This window comes from Eleutherodactylus coqui, chromosome 12 (assembly GCF_035609145.1).
Source record: "Eleutherodactylus coqui strain aEleCoq1 chromosome 12, aEleCoq1.hap1, whole genome shotgun sequence".
Taxonomy (NCBI): domain Eukaryota; kingdom Metazoa; phylum Chordata; class Amphibia; order Anura; family Eleutherodactylidae; genus Eleutherodactylus; species Eleutherodactylus coqui.
The window spans coordinates 120,390,368-120,413,455 of NC_089848.1; the positions used below are offsets into that span (position 1 = coordinate 120,390,368).

Genomic DNA, 23,088 nt, shown 5'->3' on the forward strand with positions numbered 1-23,088 from the left:
CCCCGCCCATTCATAGAGAAAGCCTAAGTCCACCTCCCCCCCATTCATAGAGAAAGCCTGAGTCCACGTCCCCCCTGCCCACTCATAAAGTATGCCTGTGTGCCCACCTCCCCTGCCCACTCATAGAGTCTGTGAATCCTGCTTCCTCCACCCACTCATAGAGAAAGTCTGTGTGTCCACTTCCCCTGCCTACTCAGAGACAAAGCCTGTGAGTCCACCTCCCCTGCCCACTTATAGAGAAAGCCTGTGTCAACCTTCCCCCGCCCACTCATAAAGAAAGACGGTGAGTCCACTTCCCACGCCCATTCATAGAGAAAGCCTGTAAGTCTACCTCCCTCTGCCCACTCATAGAGAACTCCTGAGTCCAGCTCCCATGCCTATTCATAGAGAAAGCCTGTAAGTCTACCTCCCTCGCCAACTCATAGAGAAAGCCTGTGAGCCCACCTTTCCCACCCACTCCTAGAGAAAGCCTGAGTCCAACCCCCACTCATAGAGAAAGCCTGAGCTCACCTTCCCTGCCAACTCATAAAAAAGCCTGTGTGTCCACCTCCCCCTGCCCACTCATAGAGAAAGCCTGTGAGTCCATCTCCCCTCGCTCACTTGTAGAGAAAGCCTGCAAGTCCGTCCCCCCCGCCTACTCATAAAGTAAGCCTGTGAGTCCACCTCCCCTGCCCACTCATAGGGAAAGCCTGTGAGTCCACCTCCCCTGCCCATTCATAGAGTAAGCCTGTGAGTCCTGCTTTCTCCTCCCACTCATAAAGAAAGCCTGTGTGTCCACCTCCCCTGCCTACTCAGAAACAAAGTCTATGTGTCCACCTCCCCTGCCCACTCATAGAGAAAGCCTGTGAGTCCACCTCCCCTGCCCACATATAGAGAAAACCTGTTGTAAGCCCACCTTCCCCGCCTACTCATAGAGAAAGCCTGTGAGTCCACCTCCCCTGCCCACATACAGAGAAAGCCTGTTGTAAGCCCACCTCCCCCGCCCACTCCTAGTAAAGCCTGAGTCCACCTCGCCGCCCATTCATAGAAAAAGCCTGTGAGTCCACCTCCCCTGCCCACCCATAGAGAAAGCTTGTGAATCCATCTCCCCCCGCCCACTCATAAAAAAAGACTATGAGTCCACTTCCCCCGCCCATTCATAGAGAAAGCCTGTAAGTCTACCTCCCTCTGCCAACTCATAGAGAAGGCCTGAGTCCACCTCCCCCGCCTATTCACAGAGAAAGCCTGTAAGTCTACCTCCCCTCGCCAACTCATAGAGAAAGCCTCAGTCCACGTCCCCCCGCCTACTCATAAAGAAAGCCTGTGAGTCCACCTTTCCTGCCCACTCACAGAGAAAGCCTGAGTCCACCTCCCCCTGCCCACTCATAGAGAAAGCCTATGAGTCCACCTCCCTTGCCCACTCATAGAGAAAGCTTGTGAGTCCACCTCCCGCACCCACTCATAGAGAAAGCTTGTGAGTCCACCTCCCGCACCCACTCATAGAGAAAGATCTTGAGTCCTGCTTCCTCCACCCAGTCATTGAGGACATTTTTTTCTGTTTCCCCTACCTACTCATAGAAAAAGCCTGAGAGTCCTACTTCCTGCTCCCACTTAATAGAGAACGCCTGTGAGTCCACCTCCCCTGTTTCTGTTTCCCCACCTACTCATAGACAAAGCATGTGACTGCAACTCCCCCGCACACTCATAGAAAAAGCCTGAGAGTCCTAGTCCCTCCTCCCACTTAATAGAGAAAGCCTGTGAGCCATGCTTCCCCGCCCACTCATAGACAAAGCCTGTGAGTTCACCTCCCCCGCCCACTTATAGACAAAGCCTGTGAGTCCACCTCCCCCGCCCACTTATAGACAAAGCCTGTAAGTCCACCTCCCCCGCCCACTTATAGACAAAGCCTGTGAGTCCATCTCCCCCGCCCACCTATAGACAAAGCCTGTGAGTCCACCTCCCCCGCCCATTTATAGAGAAAGCTTTTGAGTCCACCTCCCCCGTCCACTTATAGACAAAGCCTGTGAGTCCACCTTCCCCGCCCACTTATAGAGAAAGCTTTTGAGTCCACCTCCCCCGTCCACTTATAGACAAAGCATGTGAGTCCACCTTCCCCGCCCACTTATAGAGAAAGCTTTTGAGTCCTGCTTCCTCCTCCCACTCATAGAGAAAATAGTTTTTTTTTTCTGTTTCCCCTACCTACTCATAGGTAGTCCTGCTTTTCCTGCCCATTTATAGAGACTTACAGGCTTTCTGTATGAGCGGTGGGGAAAGCAGGACTCACAAGATTTTTCCATAGGTGAGCATTGGAAACAGAACTACAGGATTTCTGAGTCCCGGCAGAAGTTAAACGCTTTTTATATGAACACATTGATTCATATCATAGTAAGCTATATATGCCTGAGCTCAGCGCCCCCCCCCCCCATCCTGGTGTCATCTCAGATAGGCCTCCTGCAGTCTGCCGGGTCGGATCCCGCTGCGACAATTCTTCCAAGAACACAAGTCCCCACATCCCACAGAGCTCTGTCGATGGAAAAATAAATAAGATTTGGGTCTTTGAATGCAGCGATGCAAAAGAAAATAAATAATTTCCACAAAGGGGTTTTCATAGTAAAATGGTAAAAGCCAGAAAAATCTCAGTAATGCTAAACACTCTTGTATAAATAAGACTAAACTATGATCGAGGCGATGCGCGGGGCACTAAAGAGCATTGAAAGCCCGTGTAATATTCCTAGTTAGCCAGTAAAGTTATCACCTCTATAATACGTTCATCTTTTTTGTACAAGAATATTTAATATTACTAAAAAAGTGAAAAAAAACTAAAAAAGATATAATTTTGGTATTGTTGTAATTGTACCAACCTGCAGAAATAAATGATCATGTCCCTTATACTGACAGTGAGGGCCGTAAAACAATTGCAGAATTCATCTAGTAATAAGTTATACATTGTAGGTACCCCAAAACGGTCCCAATAACAACTACCATTCGCCGCACAAAAAGCAGCCCGCACACACGTATAGAGATCGAAGAAAGTGGAGAAAAAAATACTAAATTCATCACGTCCTTAGGTTCAAAGTAGGCCATGTCACCAAGGGGTTAAAGGGTGCTGTTAGGGGAGGCGACGGGGAGGGGGTGGATGTATTTTTTATACTCACTCTCCCAAATTCGTGTATAGAAGAATGTGAGCATGGGACTCTGAAGAGAGAATACCCGTCATCTTCCCTATCAGCACCACAATGTAAGGCTGGATTTTTGTGCTCACAATATGCAGTGAATAGAACCCATCCATTTCTAAGGGTTCGGTCACACGTATTTTTGCGTTTCCGCGGCAATAGTGAGAAGCCACCTCTGGAGATGCAGAGACTCCGGTGAGATGAATGCTGTCAGCCAATTTAAAAATCTGGCCTCCACAATGCGACATAGATAGATATGAAATAGATGGATAGATATATAGATAGATATGAGATAGATAGACATAGATAGATATAAGATAGATATGAAATAGATAGATATGAGATAGATAGATAGATATGAAATAGATAGATATGAGATAGATATGAAATAGATAGACAGAAATGAGATAGATAGACAATTATGAGATAGATAGTTAGACAGAAGACAGATAGTTATTAAATATATTGATAAATAGATATGAGACGGATATTTGATAGATAGATATGTGATAGATAGATAGTTATCAGATAGACAGATATGAGACAGATATTAGATAGATAGATATGTGATAGATAAATAGATAGATAGGCGATAGACAGAAAAAGGATAGTTATGAGACAGATATTAGATAGATAGATATAAAACAGATAGATATTAGATAGTTATGCGATATAGATAGACAGATAGATAGATATGCGATAGACAGATATATATGAGAGATAGATAGATAGTTATTACATAGATAGAGGATAGATAAATATGAGATAGAAGATAGATAGTTATTAGATATATAGATAGATATGAGACAGATATTCGATAGATTTGTAATAGAGAGATAGATATTAGATAGATAGATAGATATAAGACAGATATTAGATAGATAGATATATATGTGATAGATAAATAGATAGATATGCAATAGACAGAAAAAGGATAGTTATGAGACAGATATTAGATACATAGATAGAAGATAGATAGATATGAGATAAATAGATAGATAAATAGATAGATATAGATATGAGATAGATATAATATAGATAGATATAGATAGATCTGAGATAGATAGATATAAGATAGATAGATAGCTAGATAGATAGATATGAGGCAGATATTAGATAGATAGATATAATATAGATAGATATAGATAGATCTGAGATAGATAGATATTAGATAGATAGATAAATAGATATGAGACAGATATTAGATAGACAGATAGATAGTTATCAGATAGACAGATATGAGACAGATATTAGATAGATAGATATGTGAGAGATAAATAGATAGATAGGCGATAGACAGAAAAAGGATAGTTATGAGACAGATATTAGATAGATAGATATGAGACAGATAGATATTAGATAGTTATGCAATATAGATAGATAGATATGCGATAGACAGATATATATGTTAGATAGATAGTTATTACATAGATAGAAGATAGATAAATATGAGATAGAAGATAGATAGTTATTATATATATACATAAATAGATATGAGACAAATATTCAATAGATTTGTGATAGATAGATAGATATAAGACAGATATTAGATAGATACATATGTGATAGATAAATAGATAGATATGCAATAGACAGAAAAAGGATAGTTATGAGACAGATATTAGATAGATAGATAGATAGATATAAGAGAGATAGATATGAGATAGATAGATTGATAGATATGACATAGATATGAGATAGACAGATATGAGATTGATAGATATGAGATAGATAGATAAATAGATAGATATAGATATGAAATAGATATAATATAGATAGATATAGATAGATCTGAGATAGATAGATATAAGATAGATAGCTATGAGATAGATAAATAGATAGATATGAGATAGATAGATAGATATGAGATAGATAGATAGATATGAGATAGATTGATAGATATAGATAGATAGATATTAGATAGATAGATAGATAGAGACAGATATTAGATAGATTAGATAGATATGAGACAGATATTAGATAGATAGATATAGATATGAGATAGATATAAATAGATATAGATAGATCTGAGATAGATAGATATAAGATAGATAGCTATGAGATAGATAAATAGATAGATAGATATGAGACAGATATTAGATAGATATATGATAGATAAATAGATAGATATGCAATAGACAGAAAAAGGATAGTTATGAGACAGATATTAGATAGATAGATAAATAGATATGAGAGAGAGAGATATGAGATTGATGGATATGAGATAGATAGATAAAGATAGATATGAAACAGATAGATATTAGATAGTTATGAGCGATAAATAGATAGATCCATAAGAGACAGATATGAGATAGATAGATAGTCATCAGATAGATAGATATAGTAACATACATAGTAACATAGTATGTAAGGCTGAATGAAGACAATGTCCATCTAGTCCAGCCTGTCTATCCTCCTGTGTTGATCCAGAGGAAGGCAAAAAAAAACCAGAAGCCAATTAGCCCTTTTGGGGAAACAATTCCTTCCCGACTCCCTAATGGCAATCAGACTGTTCTCTTGATCAACCCCTAATAGTTCCTACCTGCCTATATACCAGGATTCACAAGAAGATGTCACCAGATAGCGCCTCAGGTTGTCATTCAGTGGAAAACGACACTATTCAAATCCTCCAAAGCAAGGGGGAGAGCTGCAGAAATAATTGGGGTCTCTCATAAGAGAGTGATCCCAAAGGAATAAAATGCAAACAAAGCTATCAGCAAACAAAATATTTTCTGCGCTCACAAAATAGTAATCTGTCAAGAAAAAATACATAGGAGTTACACTTACTGGGGAGGAGGGGGGTATGATGACCATGAGCCCCCTCCTTGAAGTGATATCTCCCTCTGTCTCCAAGTAGATGTTTCCACACGTAATAGTAACACCTTTTATTCTCAAACTTCACTTAAAACAACGGGCAACGCGTTTCAGTGCGCACAGGCACCTTTCTCAAGCCATAACAAAACAGTATAATCGTTACAAATATATAGTATATGAGTCACTTACATTGCATGCTGTTGGTGTCTCTCAATGGCCGCAGCCATATTGGGGGTGTGTCTCAATTACCAGCGTCATCACGCCGGTCACATGACCGGCGCGCTGGTGTTCCATCACTGTCAATGGGGCCTGGTGTTAGCGGCCATATTGGGGGCGTGTTATAGCGAGCCCACGTCATCGCGCCGGTCACATGACCGGCGTTCCGACGTCCCTCGCTATTAATGTCTCCCGGAGGTTGTGATCGTATTTAGAGGCGTGTTTACATCGATCGTCATCCCGCCGGTCATGTAGTCGGCGCAAATGACGTTCTGCCTCTGCTGGAAGGGCCTGGAGCCAACGGCCATATTAGGGGCGTGTCGTAGCAAGCCGACGTCATCACGCTGGTCACATGACCAGCGTTCCGACGTACCATTACTATTAGTGTCTCTCAGTGATAGCGGCCATATTCATGGAAGGTTTACCATTCAACAATGTAGATCACATGATCGGCATTTTAACATACCACCTTAGAGAGGTAGGAGAATATTTAAAAGATCAGTAGAGTCATATTTAGTATGTAACACATCGTTGGGGTCATAGAATCAACCTCTATTAGGACCCTATCTTCTGAATTAAAAATGATAAAACTAACTTCATTCTCTCTGTCATACAGTACGTTAAAGATGCACCTACAACCTGCATAATGTCCTTCGCCCCTATACCTCTTTTGATGCACCCCAAGACTTTATTTGCCTTTGCAGCGGCTGACTTGCATTGGTTACTCCAGTTTAGTCTATTATCCACTAATACCCCCAGATCCTTTTCCATATCACTTTTCCCTAGTGGTACCCCATTAAGTGAATATTGGTGACATCCATTTCTCCTGCCCATGTGCATAGTCTTACATTTTTCAACATTGAACTTCATTTGCCATTTTCCCCCCCAAGCCCCCAGCTTGTCCAGGTCCGTTTGTAGCCGCACATTGTCCTCCGTTGCATTAATTATATTGTATAATTTTGTGTCATCTGCAAATATTGATATTTTACTGTGCAGCCCCTCTATCAGGTCATTGATAAATATGTTGAACAGAGTGGGGCCTAATACTGAACCCTGTGGCACCCCGCTAGTGACGGTGGTCCAATCAGAGTACGAACCATTTATTACCACCCTCTGCTTTCTATCGTTGAGCCAATTTTTTACCCATTTACACACGTTTTCGTCCAGTCCAAGCTGCCTCATTTTGTATATTAGCCTATTATGTGGCACGGTGTCAAAGGCTTTAGAGAAGTCCAGATATACAAGATCAATAGATTCTCCCTGGTCCAGCTTAGAGCTTACTTCATCGTAGAAACTGATCAGATTTGTCTGACATGAGCGACCCCTCATGAATCCATGCTGGTGAGGAGTTATTCCCTTGTTCTCCTTGAGGTACTCATCGATGGCGTCTCTCAGAATCCCCTCGAAAATTTTTCCCGTTACTGAAGTGAGACTTACTGGCCTGTAGTTTCCAGGCTCACTTTTGCTCCCTTTTTTGTAAATTGGAACCACGTTGGCAATGCGCCAATCCAATGGTACTACTCCGGTCTTGATAGTGTCTAGAAATATTAGGTATAGCGGCCTAGCTATCTCGTCACTTAGTTCCCTTAGTATCCTTGGGTGTAATCCATCTGGGCCCGGCGATTTATCAATTTTAGTCTTCTTTAGTCGCTTCCGCACCTCCTCGTGCGTTAGGTATGAGATGTTTTGTGAGAGGTTCGTTTTATTCCCCTGCATCTCGTGTGGCATTTCCTTTTCTTTTGTGAATACACTTGAGAAGAAACTGTTTAGTAGATTTGCTTTCCCTTCGTCATCATCAATGATTTCCCCTGCATTGTTTTTTAAAGGGCCAGCGCTCTCCCTGCAAATCCTTTTGCTGTTAATGTAGTCGAAAAATAGCTTCGGGTTGTTTTTGCTCTTTGGCGATCAGTCTTTCTGCTTCCTCCTTGGCAGTTTTGATCGTATCTTTGCATATTTTGCTTTTTTCCCTGTATGATTTTAGCGCTTCTTCGCTGCCTTGTTGCTTTAGTAGTTTGAACGCTTTCTTCTTTTCGTTTATTGCCCCTCTTACCGTCTTGTCGAGCCACATTGGTTTCCTTTTAGCTGAGTTTCTTTTATTTTTAAAGGGAATGGACTGCTCACATGAGGCGATTAGGATCCTTTTGAACTTTTCCCATTTTTCCTCTGTACTGATATTTTTGAGGATGTTGTCCCAATTAATGTTACCGATAGTAGTTCTAAGCTCATCAAATTTTGCTTTACTAAAGTTTAGTTTCTTTGTCGCTCCCTGATAAGGCTTCCTATTGAATGACAGCTGAAAGTTGATTATATTGTGGTCGCTGTTCCCCAAGTGCCCCTCAACCTGCACCCCCCTTATACGTTCCGGTTTGTTGGTTAGTACTAGGTCGAGAATGGCCCTCCCTCTTGTTGGTTCCTGCACAAGTTGGTTCAGGTAATTGTCTTTAATTACTCTCAAGAACTTATCACCCCTGTGAGATTTGCAGGTTTCCTTCTCCCATGTTATATCTGGATAATTAAAGTCCCCCATGATAATTACTTCTTTTCGCTTTGACACCTCTTCTATCTGCCTTAGTAGTAAGTTCTCAATTTCTTCTGTTGCTTTTGGTGGTCTATAGAAGACCCCTATCAGGATTTTGTTATTTTTTCCTCTCTGTATTTCTACCCACAGAGATTCCACCTGTTCGTCTACTACCCCTATATCCTCCCGTAGCCTCGGCTTCAAGTTCGATTTGACGTACAGACATACCCCTCCCCCTTTCTGGTTCCTTCGGTCTCTTCTGAAAAGATTGTACCCCTGCAAATTCGCCGCCCAATCACACTTATCATCAAGCCATGTTTCAGTAATTCCGACTATATCATAGCTTTCATCAGTCATTCTCGCTTCAAGCTCACCCACTTTACCAATCAGACTCCTTGCATTCGTGGTCATACAATTTATATCATTTTTTTTGTTTTTTAAATTTGTTTTGTTGCTATTCGTACTTATGGCTGATCTATCAGTTCTAACTGTACTAACCCCACCCCCTGCTCGACCCCCATTCCCTTTGCTTGGACCCGGATCGCTAGTTACACTGGCTACCCCACTATTTCTCATTTTACCCTCCCCCCCAGTCCCTAGTTTAAACACTCCTCCAGCCTTCTAGCCATCTTATCCCCCAGCAATATAAGACAGATATTGGATAGACAGATAGATATGAGATAGATGGATAGAAATGAGATAGTTAGATATGTAGATATGAGATAGATAGATAGATAGATTAATAGAGATACGTGATAGATAGATATAAGAAAGATATGAGATAGCTAGATAGATATGAGATAGATGGATAGATAGATAGATAGATAGATAGATAGATAGATAGATAGATAGATAGATAGATAGATAGATAGATAGATAGATAGGAGATAGATAGATATGAGATAGATGGATAGATAGATATGAGATAGATAGTTATCAGATAGACAGATATGAGACAGATATTAGATAAATATGTGAGAGATAAATAGATAGATAGGCGATAGACAGAAAAAGGATAGTTATGATACATATTAGATAGATAGATAGATATGAAACAGATAGATATTAGATAGTTATGCGATATAGATAGATATGCGATAGACAGATATATATGATAGATAGTTATTACATAGATAGAAGATAGATAAATATGAGATAGAAAATAGATAGTTATTAGATATATAAATAGATATGAGACAAATATTCGGTACATTTGTGATAGAGAGATAGATAGATATTAGATAGATAGATAGATATGAGACAGATATTCGATAGATAGATATATAGATAGATATGTAATAGATAAATAGATAGATATGCAATAGACAGAAAAAGGATAGTTATGAGACAGATATTAGATATATAGATAGATAGATATAAGAGAGATAGATATGAGATAGATAGATAGATTGATAGATATGACATAAATATGAGAAAAACAGATATGAGATTGATAGATATGAGATAGATAGATAGATAGATAGATATAGATATGAGATAGATATAATATAGATAGATATAGATAGATCTGAGATAGATAGATAGATAGATAGATAGATAGATATAAGATAGATAGATAGATAGATATGAGATAGATAGATATGAGATAGATAAATAGATAGATATGAGATAGATAAATAGATAGATATGAGATAGATAGATAGATATGAGATAGATAGAGACAGATATTAGATAGATATGAGACAGATATAAGATCGATAGATATAGATATGAGATAGATATATAGATAGATATAGATAGATCTGAGATAGATAGATAGATAGATAGATAGAAGATAGATAGCTATGACATAGATAAATTGATAGATATGAGATAGATAGATAGATAGATAGATATGAGACAGATATTAGAAAGATAGATAGATAAAGATTGATATGAAACAGATATATAAATAGATAGATCTATAAGAGACAGATATGAGATAGATAGATATGAGATAGATGGATAGAAATGAGATAGTTAGATATGTAGATATGAGATATATAGATAGATACGTTATAGATAGATATAGATAGATATAAGATATGAGATAGATATATAGATAGATATGAGATAGCTAGATGGATATGAGATAGATATAAGATAGATAGATATGAGATAGATGGTTAGATATAGATAGATAGAAAGATAGATATGAGATAGATGGATAGATAGATAGAGATAAATAGATATTAGATAGATAGACAGATAGATAGACAGATATGTGATTGTTCTCAGCAAGAGAAACGACGTAATCTTGTAGATATGATACCTTTTAATGGCTAACAAAAATACATGATGTAATAATAGAGAGCTTTCGTACCATAGACAGATATCAAATAGATGGATAGAAGATAGATAGATATGAGATAGATGGATAGATATAGATAGATGATTGATAGATAGTTATTACATAGATAGAAGATAGATAAATATGAGATTCATAGATAGATAGTTATTAGATATATAGATAACTAGATATGAGACAGATATTTGATAGATAGATAGATATGTGATAGATAGACAGATATGAGATAGATAGATAGTCATCAGATAGATAGATATGAGACAGATATTAGATAGATAGATAGATATGTGATAGATAGATAGATATGAGATAGATAGATAGATGAGATAGATATGAGATTGATAGATATGAGATAGAGAGATAGATAGATAGAGATATGAGATAGATATAAGATAGATATGAGATAGATAGATAAAGATAGATATGAAACAGATAGATATTAGATAGTTATGAGAGATAGATAGATCCATAAGAGACAGATAAAAGACAGATATGAGATAGATAAATAGAAGATAGATAGTTATCAGATAGATAGATAGGTATAAGACAGATATTAGGTAGATAGATATGAGATAGATAGATCCATAAGAGACAGATCAGAGAGAGATATGAAATAGATAGATAGATATGCAATAGATAGTTATCAGATAGATAGATATCAGACAGATATTAGATCGATAGATATGCAATAGATATGAGATAGATAGATAGATAGATAGATAGATTTGAGATAGATGGATAGATATAAGATAGATAGATAGATATGAGATGGATAGATATGAGATGGATAGATTTGAGATAGATAGATAGATAGATATGAGATAGATGGATAGATATTAGATAGATAGATATGAGATGGATAGATATGTGATAGATAGATAGGAGATAGATACATAGATAGATATGAGATAGATATGAGATAGATAGATATGAGACAGATATTAGATAGATAGATATGTGATAGATAAATAGATAGATATTAGATATATAGATAAATAGATATGAGACAGATATTTGATAGATATCTGATAGATAGATAGATATGAGATAGATAGATAGTTATCAGATAGATAGATATGAGACAGATATTACATAGATAGATATATATATATATATGATAGAAATATATATAGATAGATAGATATGAGATGGATAGATATGAGATAGATAGATAGATGGATATGAGATAGATGGATAGATATAAGATAGATAGATAGATAAATAAACAGATAGCTGTGAGATGGATAGATATGTGATAAATAGATAGATATGAGATAGATGGATAGATAGATAGATATGAGACAGATATTAGATAGATATATATGTGATAGATAGATAATAGAGATGAGCAAACACCAAAATCTTCGGGTGTTCGTTATTCGGAACGAACTTCCCGCGATGTTCGAGGGTTCGTTTCGAACAACGAACCCCATTTAAGTCAATGGGCGACCAGAACATTTTTGTATTTCGCCGATGCTCGCTAAGGTTTTCATGTGTGAAAATCTGGGCAATTCAAGAAAGTGATGGGAACAACACAGCAACGGATAGGGCAGGCGAGGGGCTACATGTTGGGCTGCATCTCAAGTTCACAGGTCCCACTATTAACCCCTTGAGTGGCAGGTTTCCTACCACCCTGTCGTGCCCACCAGGGCAGGTTTTTTAAAATGGTCTAATCATTGAATTTCAACTAGTTTTGCAGTTGCGTCTCAAGAGCCATAACTTTTTCATTTTTCCATTGGCATGGCCATATAAGGGCTTGTTTTTTGCGGGACAAGTTGTGATTTTTTAAACAGGGGGGAGGAAAAAAAGAAATGGGGTAAAAAGAAAAAAGGGGCCATGTCATTAAGGGGTTAAATAATGTATTAACTTCCTTCTCTGGGTCATTACGACGCACATGGATACCACATGTGTGATTGTATTTTTGATTTTTTACAAAGTAAAGGGAGACAAGTGTTTTTTTTATTTTTTTAATAATTTTTTTACTTTTTTTTTTTTTAATTTTTTAAAAATTTTTTATTTTTTTTTGTCCCTTTAGGGGACTTCCACAGGGACCCATCAGGACCCCTGATCACATTCCAGGGGTCCGATGGTGACAGCCCTTTACATGCTGCAGTGACAGCCCTTTACATGCTGCAGTCACATAGACTGCAGCATGTAAAGGGTTAACACAGCAGAGATCGGAGGTTTTCTCTGATCTCTGCTGTAAGAGCTAGTACCTAGCTGTCCTCTGACAGCTCACAACCAGCTCTCCCTGCCACAGAGACCATCGGCTTGCTTCTGACAAGCCGATGGTCTCTATGGCAACCTGTAAACAAAGCAGGACATTGCCGACATGTCGGCAATATCTTCTGCTGGTTTTTCAAAGCCCTTGCTTTGTTCTCTGTGGGACTGTGCAGGCAGAGCACACTGTCACAGCTTGTGGCATTGTGCTCTGCAGCTCCCATAGTGATACATAGCCCGGAAATCTTCCGGGCTATGTTGCTATGAGCAGTGGAGCTCGTCACGGAACTTTTCCGGGCGTGCCACTCAAGGGGTTAAGCCACAATAGCGGCAAGAGTGGGCCCCCCCCCCCTCCCAACAACTTTTACTTCTGAAAAGCCCTCATTAGCATGGCATACCTTTGCTAAGCACCAAACTAGCTACAACAAAGCACAATCACTGCCTGGATGACACTCCGCTGCCACTTCTCCTGGGTTACATGCTGCCCAACCGCCCCCCCTCCCCCCCACAGCGCACACCAAAGTGTCCCTGCGCAGCCTTCAGCTGCCCTCATGCCACGCCACATTCATGTCTATTTAGAAGTGCGTCTGCCATGAGGAGGAACCGCAGGCACACACTGCAGAGGGTTGGCACGGCTAGGCAGCGACCCTCTTTAATAGGGGCGGGGCGATAGCCCACAATGCTGTACAGAAGCAATGGGAAATATAATCCTGTGCCACCGCCATCAGGAGCTGCACACGTGGGCATAGCAATGGGGAACCTATGTGCCACACACTATTCATTCTGTCAAGGTGTCTGCATGCCCCAGTCAGACTGGTAATATGTACCTTAACAGTAACCGCGTTGGTGGTAATGTGGTGGTGACTGCGGACCTAGTAGCGCGGTTGTATTTTGTTGGTTTTCGGAATGCGGCCAGGATTAAGTGGGCCGTGGCGGGGGGATGGTGGGGGGGCTCTCTTGTTGTGTCGGTAAAGGTGAAATTCTTGGACTGCCACCAGACGAACCAATGCAAAGGCATTTGCCAAGAATGTTTTCCCTGTTGGAGGAGGAGGGGGATGTTTTTGAGGCACTACGTGTCCTCTCCACGTGTCCGTGGTTATATGCACCTTAACAGTAACCGCGTTGGTGGGAAATGGCCTCGCCGCCATCATGTCTTTGGGAAGCCTCTGTTTTCACACCCCAGAGACATACCATTAGCAGCGGTATAGGCAGAGCCCAGAATTCGTAACATTTCAGCCGTAGCATTAGGACAGGCCCCACTAACATATCAGTAGCAGCATTATAGGAGGAGCGCAGTCTTCGTTCCATGTCAGCAATAGTAGCACTCAAGACAGGCCCCAGTAACAATTCCGAAGCAGCAGTATAGCGGGAGCGCAGTCTTCGTTCCATGTCAGCAATAGTAGCACTCAAGACAGGCCCCAGTAACAATTCCGAAGCAGCAGTATAGCGGGAGCGCAGTCTTCGTTCCATGTCAGCAATAGTAGCACTCAAGACAGGCCCCAGTAACAATTCCGAAGCAGCAGTATAGCGGGAGCGCAGTCTTCGTTCCATGTCAGCAATAGTAGCACTCAAGACAGGCCCCAGTAACAATTCCGAAGCAGCAGTATAGCGGGAGCGCAGTCTTCGTTCCATGTCAGCAATAGTAGCACTCAAGACAGGCCCCAGTAACAATTCCGAAGCAGCAGTATAGCGGGAGCGCAGTCTTCGTTCCATGTCAGCAATAGTAGCACTCAAGACAGGCCCCAGTAACAATTCCGAAGCAGCAGTATAGCGGGAGCGCAGTCTTCGTTCCATGTCAGCAATAGTAGCACTCAAGACAGGCCCCAGTAACAATTCCGAAGCAGCAGTTCCATTTCAGTAGCCTTAGTATAGCCAAGGCACAAGTTACATTTATGTAGCTAAAGTGTAGGCCAACCCCACACACCTTTCTGTACCATGAGTGCAGGCGAAGAACATACAAATTGCTATGATTACACTGTAGGTGAGGGCCCCAAAAAATTGGTGTACCAACAGTACTAATGTACCTCAGTAAAAATTGGCCATGCCCAACCAAGAAGGCAGGTGAATTGCTTTGGTTAATGTGGCTTAAGTGGTAACTAGGCCTGGAGGCAGCCCAGTGTAACGAAAAATTGGTTCAAGTTAAAGTTCCAACGCTTTTAAGCGCATTGAAACTTATAAAAATTGTTCAGAAAAATTATTTGAGTGAGCCTTGTGGCCCTAAGAAAAATTGCCCGTTCAGCGTGATTACGTGAGGTTTCAGGAGGAGGAGCAGGAGGAGGAGGAGGAGGAATATTATACACAGATTGATGAAGCAGAAATGTCCCCGTTTTGGATGGTGAGAGAGAACGATGATTCCATCCGCGGGTGCAGCCTACGTATTGCTTACGTATCCTTGCTGTCCGCTGGTGGAGAAAAGAAGTCTGGGGAAATCCAGCCTTTGTTCATCTTGATGAGTGTTAGCCTGTCGGCACTGTCGGTTGACAAGCGGCTACGCTTATCTGTGATGATTCCCCCAGCCGCACTAAACACCCTCTCCGACAAGACGCTAGCCGCAGGACAAGCAAGCACCTCCAGGGCATACAGCGCGAGTTCAGGCCACGTGTCCAGCTTCGACACCCAGTAGTTGTAGGGGGCAGAGGTGTCACGGAGGACGGTCGTGCGATCGGCTACGTACTCCCTCACCATCCTTTTACAGTGCTCCCGCCGACTCAGCCGTGACTGGGGAGCGGTGACACAGTCTTGCTGGGGAGCCATAAAGCTGGCCAGGCCCTTAAAGACTGTTGCACTGCCTGGGATGTACATGCTGCTCGATCTCCGCACCTCCCCTGCTACCTTGCCCTCGGTACTGCGCCTTCTGCCACTAGCGCTGTCGGATGGGAATTTTACCATCAGCTTGTCCGCAAGGGTCCTGTGGTATAGCAACACTCTCGAACCCCTTTCCTCTTCGGGAATGAGAGTGGGCAGGTTCTCCTTATAGCGTGGGTCGAGCAGTGTGTACACCCAGTAATCCGCTGTGGCCAGAATGCGTGCAACGCGAGGGTCACGAGAAAGGCATCCTAACATGAAGTCAGCCATGTGTGCCAGGGTACCTGTACGCAACACATGGCTGTCTTCACTAGGAAGATCACTTTCAGGATCCTCCTCCTCCTCCTCAGGCCATACACGCTGAAAGGATGACAGGCAATCAGCCGGTGTACCGTCAGCAGCGGGCCAAGCTGTCTCTTCCCCCTCCTCCTCATCCTCCTCATGCTCCTCTTCCTCCTCCTGAACGCGCTGAGATATAGACAGGAGGGTGCCCTGACTATCCAGCGGCATACTGTCTTCCACCGCCCCCGTTTCCGAGCGCAAAGCAGCTGCCTTTATGGTTTGCAGGGAACTTCTCAAGATGCATAGCAGAGGAATGGTGACGCTAATGATTGTAGCATCGCCGCTCACCACCTGGGTAGACTCCTCAAAATTACCAAGGACATGGCAGATGTCTGCCAACCAGGCCCACTCTTCTGAAAGGAATTGAGGAGGCTGACTCCCACTGCGCCGCCCATGTTGGAGTTGGTATTCGACTATAGCTCTACGCTGTTCATAGAGCCTGGCCAACATATGGAGCGTAGAGTTCCACCGTGTGGGCACGTCGCACAGCAGTCGGTGCACTGGCAGCTTAAAGTGATGTTGCAGGGTGCGCAGGGTGGCAGCATCCGTGTGGGACTTGCGGAAATGTGCGCAGAGCCGGCGCGCCTTTACGAGCAGGTCTGACAAGCGTGGGTAGCTTTTCAGAAAGCGCTGAACCACCAAATTAAAGACGTGGGCCAGGCATGGCACGTGCGGGAGGCTGCCGAGCTGCAGAGCCGCCACCAGGTTACGGCCGTTGTCACACACGACCATGCCCGGTTGGAGGCTCAGCGGCGCAAGCCAGCGGTCGGTCTGCTGTGTCAGACCCTGCAGCAGTTCGTGGGCCGTGTGCTTCTTATCGCCTAAGCTGAGTAGTTTCAGCACGGCCTGCTGACGCTTGCCCACCGCTGTGCTGCCACACCGCGCGACACCGACTGCTGGCGACATGCTGCTGCTAACACATCTTGATTGCGAGACAGAGGAGGAGGGTGCTTTAGTGGAGGAAGCATACACCTCCGCAGATACCAGCACCGAGCTGGGGCCCGCAATTCTGGGGGTGGGTAGGACGTGAGCAGTCCCAGGCTCTGACTCTGTCCCAGCCTCCACTAAATTCACCCAATGTGCCGTCAGGGAGATGTAGTGGCCCTGCCCGCCTGTGCTTGTCCACGTGTCCGTAGTTAAGTGGACCGTGGCAGTAACCGCATTGGTGAGGGCGCGTACAATGTTGCGGGAGACGTGGTCGTGCAGGGCTGGGACGGCACATCGGGAAAAGTAGTGGCGACTGGGAACTGAGTAGCGCGGGGCCGCCGCCTCCATGATACTTTTGAAGGACTCAGTTTCCACAACCCTATACGGCAGCATCTCTAGGCTGATGAATTTTGCTATGCGGACGGTTAACGTTTGAGCGTGCGGGTGCGTGGCGGCGTACTTGCGCTTGCGCTCGAACACTTGCGCAAGCGACGGCTGGACGGTGCGCTGAACTACACTGCTGGATGGGGCCGAGGACAGCGGAGATGAGGGTGTGGGTGCAGGCCATGAGGTGGTAGTGCCTGTGTCCTGAGAGGGGGGTTGCATCTCAGTGGCAGGTTGGGGCACAGGGGGAGAGGCAGGGGTGCAAACCGGAGGCGCTGAACAGCCTTCGTCCCACCTTGTGGGGTGCTTGGCCATCATATGTCTGCGCATGGTGGTGGTGGTGAGGCTGTTGGTGTTGGCTCCCCGGCTGAGCTTTGCGCGACAAAGGTTGCACACCACTGTTCGTCGGTCGTCAGGCGTCTCTGTGAAAAACTGCCAGACCTTAGAGCACCTCGGCCTCTGCAGGGTGGCATGGCGCGAGGGGGCGCTTTGGGAAACACTTGGTGGATTATTCGGTCTGGCCCTGCCTCTACCCCTGGCCACCGCACTGCCTCTTGCAACCTGCCCTGCTGATGCCCTTGACTTCCCCTCTGAAGACCTGTCCTCCTGAGTAAGCGTTGCACACCAGGTGGGGTCAGTCACCTCATCGTCCTGCTGCTCTTCCTCCGAATCCTCTGTGCGCTGCTCCCTCGGACTTACTGCCCTTACTACTACCTCACTGCAAGACAACTGTGTCTCATCGTCATCGTCCTCCTCACCCACAGAAAGTTGTTGAGACAGTTGGCGGAAGTCCCCAGCCTCTTCCCCCGGACCCCGGGAACTTTCGAATGGTTGGGCATCAGTGACGATAAACTCCTCTGGTGGGAGAGGAACCGCTGCTGCCCAATCTAAGCAGGGGCCCGAGAACAGTTCCTGGGAGTGTTCCCGCTCCTGAGCAGGTGTCATTGTAGTGGAGTGAGGAGGCTGGGAGGAAGGAGGAGCAGCAGACAGAGGATTCGGATTTGCAGCAGTGGACGGCGCAGAACTGCGTGTTGACGATAGGATGCTCGAAGCACTTTCTGCCATCCAGGACAGGACCTGCTCACACTGCTCATTTTCTAATAACCGTCTCCCGCGTGGACCCATTAATTGGGCGATGAATGTGGGGACGCCAGAAACGTGCCTCTCTCCTAATCGCGCAGCAGTCGGCTGCGACACACCGGGATCAGGAGCTCGGCCTGTGCCCACACCCTGACTTGGCCCTCCGCGTCCTCGGCCGCGTCCACGTCCTCTAGGCCTACCCCTACCCCTCAGCATGCTGTATTACCAGTGATTTGATTTCACAGGCAGGAAATAAATTGGCGCAAGACTGCAGGCCAAATATAATTTTTTCCCTTTTTGGAAAACGAAAGGCCCCACTGCCTCTAGTCAATGAATAATCTAAGTTTAATAACTGTGCTGTGTCCCTGCTAATGTGTCACAGAACGTGAGGGTAGCAGAGTTATTATAACTCTGGCAGAGCAGGTATTTTTTTCCCAATTAAGGAAAGCAAATGGCGAAGCCAGCAGTAAAGCGTAGCTGGGTGCGTCTGATTTTTTAACGTTGTACACGCAGCTCACACGTGTCCACAGCCCTTAGGACGGACAGAGGCTGGACAAATAGATTTGTTTTCCGTTTTTTTCCACCAAAAGGCAGCACTGCGTATATTCAATGAATAATAACTGTGTTGTGGCCCTGCCTACACAATTCTTTCCCTGCAGTATCAATGGAGGGTGCAATGCTCTGCAGAGGCGATTTTGAGAAGAAAAAAAATATGCAACACTGCTAACAGCAGCCAGCACAGTACTGCACACGGTTAAATATGGCCCTAGAAAGGACCGTTGAGGTTCTTGAAGGCTATTCTCACTCCTAACACTCTCCCTGCCTATGCAACACTTCTGTCCCTAATGCCGGGTGCAACGCTCTGCAGAGGCGATTTTGAGAAAAAAAAAAATTGCCACTGCTAACAGCAGCCAACACACAGCTATCAGTGGCCCTAATAAGGACCTTTGGGGGTCTTGAAGCCTACACTAACTACCAATTCTTTCCCTACAGCAGCTCTGGTACAAACAGCACTGTCCCTCATCTAACTCACACGGCATCTGAGGCGAGCCGCGGGAGGGGCCGACTTTTATATTAGGCGGACACCTGATCTCGCCAGCCACTCACAGCAGGGGGGTGGTATAGGGCTTGAACGACGCAGGGGGAAGTTGTAATGCCTTCCCTGTCTTTCAATTGGCCAGAAAAGCGCGCAAACGTCTCAGGGAAGGAAGTGAAAGTAACCCGAACACCGCATGGTGTTCGTTACGAATAACGAACACCCTAATATTCGCACGAATATCAAGCTCGGACGAACACGTTCGCTCATCTCTAATAGATAAATAGATAGATATGAGATAGATAGATAGATATTAGATATATAGATAAATAGATATAAGACAGATATTAGATAGATATATATGTGATAGATAGATAGATAGATAGATAGATAGATAGATAGATAGATAGATAGATAGATAGATATGAGATGGATAGATATGAGATAGATAGAAAGATATTAGATAGATAGATAGATAGATATGAGATTGATAGATAGATATTAGATAGATAGATATGAGATGGATAGATATGTGATAGATATGAGATAGATACATAGATAGATATGAGATAGATAGAAGATAGATATGAGATAGATATTAGATAGATAGATATGTGATAGATAAATAGATAGATATTAGATATATAGATAAATAGATATGAGACAGATATTTGATAGATATGTGATAGATAGATAGATAGATAGATAGATAGATAGATAGATAGATATGAGATAGATAGATAGATAGATAGTTATCAGATAGATAGATATGAGACAGATATTAGATAGATATATATATGTGATAGAAATATATATAGATAGATATGAGATGGATAGATATAAGATAGATAGATAGATAAACAGATAGCTATGAGATGGATAGATATGTTATAGATAGATATGAGATAGATAGATAGATAAATAGATATGAAATAGATGGATGGATAGATAGATAGATAGATAGATAGATATGAGACAGATGGATAGATAGATATGAGATAGATAGATAGATATGAAATAGATAGATATATAGATATGAGATAGATAGATATGAGATAGATAGATAGATAGATAGATAGATAGATAGATAGATAGATAGATAGATATGAGATAGATAGATATGAGATAGATAGATAAGAGATAGATAGATATGAGATAGATAGATATGAGATAAATAGATAGATAGATAGATTTGAGATAGATAGATAGATAGATAGATGATAGATAGATAGATAGATAGATAGATAGATAGATAGATAGATAGGAGATAGATAGATATGAAATAGATAGATAAATAGATAGATATGAGATAGATAGATAGATATTAGATATATAGATAAATAGATATGAGTCAGATATTTGAAAGATATGTGATAGATAGATAGATAGATAGATAGATAGATAGATAGATAGATAGATAGATAGATAGATATGAGATAGATAGATAGATAGATAGGTGAGATAGATATGAGATAGATAGATATGAGATTGATAGATATGAGATAGACAGAGATATGAGATAGATAGATAGATAGATATGAGATAGATAGATATGAGATAGATGGATAGATATAAGATAGATAGATAGGTAGATCGATAGATATGAGATGGATAGATATGTGATAGATAGATATGAGATAGATACATAGATAGATATGAGATAGATAGAAGATAGATATGAGACAGATATTAGATAGATAGATATTAGATATATAGATAAATAGATATGAGACAGATATTTGATAGATATGAGACAGATATTAGATAGATAGATAGATAGATAGATATGTGACAGATAGATAGATAGATAGATAGATATGAGATGGATAGATATGAGATAGATAGATAGATAGATAGATAGATAGATAGATATGAGGTTGATAGATATGAGATAGATAGATATTAGATAGATAGATATGAGATTGATAGATATGAGATAGATAGATAGATAGATAGATAGATAGATAGATAGATATGAGATTGATAGATATGAGATAGATAGGTAGATAGATAGATATGAGATAGATAGAAGATAGATAGATAGATATTAGATAGATAGATAGATATGAGATTGATAGATATGAGATTGATAGATATGAGATATATAGATAGATATGAGATTGATAGATATGAGATAGATAGGAGATAGATAGATATGAGAGAGATAGATAGATAAGGGATAGATAGATAGGAGACAGATAGATAGATATGAGATAGATAGAAGATAGATATGAGATAGATAGATAGATAAATAGATAGATAGGAGATAGATATGAGATGGATAGATATGAGATAGATAGATAGATAGATAGATAGATAGATAGATAGATAGATAGATAGATATGAGATTGATAGATATGAGATAGATAAGTAGATAGATAGACATGAGATAGATAGTAGATAGATAGATAGATATTAGATAGATATGAGATTGATAGATATGAGATAGATAGATAGATAGATAGATAGATAGATAGATAGATAGATAGATAGATAGATAGATATTAGATAGATATGAGATTGATAGATATGAGATAGATAGATAGATAGATAGATATGAGATTGATAGATATGAGATAGATAGGTAGATAGATAGATATGAGATAGTTAGAAGATAGATAGATAGATAGATATGTAGATAGATAGATAGAAGATAGATATTAGATAGATAGATATGAGTTTGATAGATATGAGATAGATAGATATGAGATTGATTGATAGATATGAGATAGATATTAGATAGATAGATATGAGATTGATAGATATGAGATAGATAGATATGAGATAGATAGATATGAGACAGATATTAGATAGATATATATGTGATAGATAGATAAATAGATAGATATGAGATAGATAGATAGATAGATAGATAGATATTAGATATATAGATAAATAGATATAAGACAGATATTAGATAGATATATATGTGATAGACAGATAGATAGATAGATAGATATGAGATGGATAGATATGAGATAGATAGATAGATAGATAGATAGATAGATAGATAGATAGATAGATAGATATGAGGTTGATAGATATGAGATAGATAGATCGATAGATAGATATTAGATAGATAGATAGATAGATAGATAAATATGAGATTGATAGATATGAGATGGATAGATAGATAGATATGAGATTGATAGATATGAGATAGGTAGATAGATAGATATGAGATAGATGGAAGATAGATAGATAGATAGATAGATATGAGATTGATAGATATGAGATATATAGATAGATAGATATGAGATTGATAGATATGAGATAGATAGGAGAT

The 23,088-nt window shown here is 41.3% G+C and overlaps 1 protein-coding gene across 1 annotated transcript in view; it reads right to left on the minus strand.

Moving 5' to 3' along the window:
• Positions 1–23,088, minus strand: part of STEAP2 (STEAP2 metalloreductase) — a 67,588-nt gene that overhangs the window by 22,165 nt on the left and 22,335 nt on the right. The gene's annotated exons all lie outside the window — the stretch shown is intronic.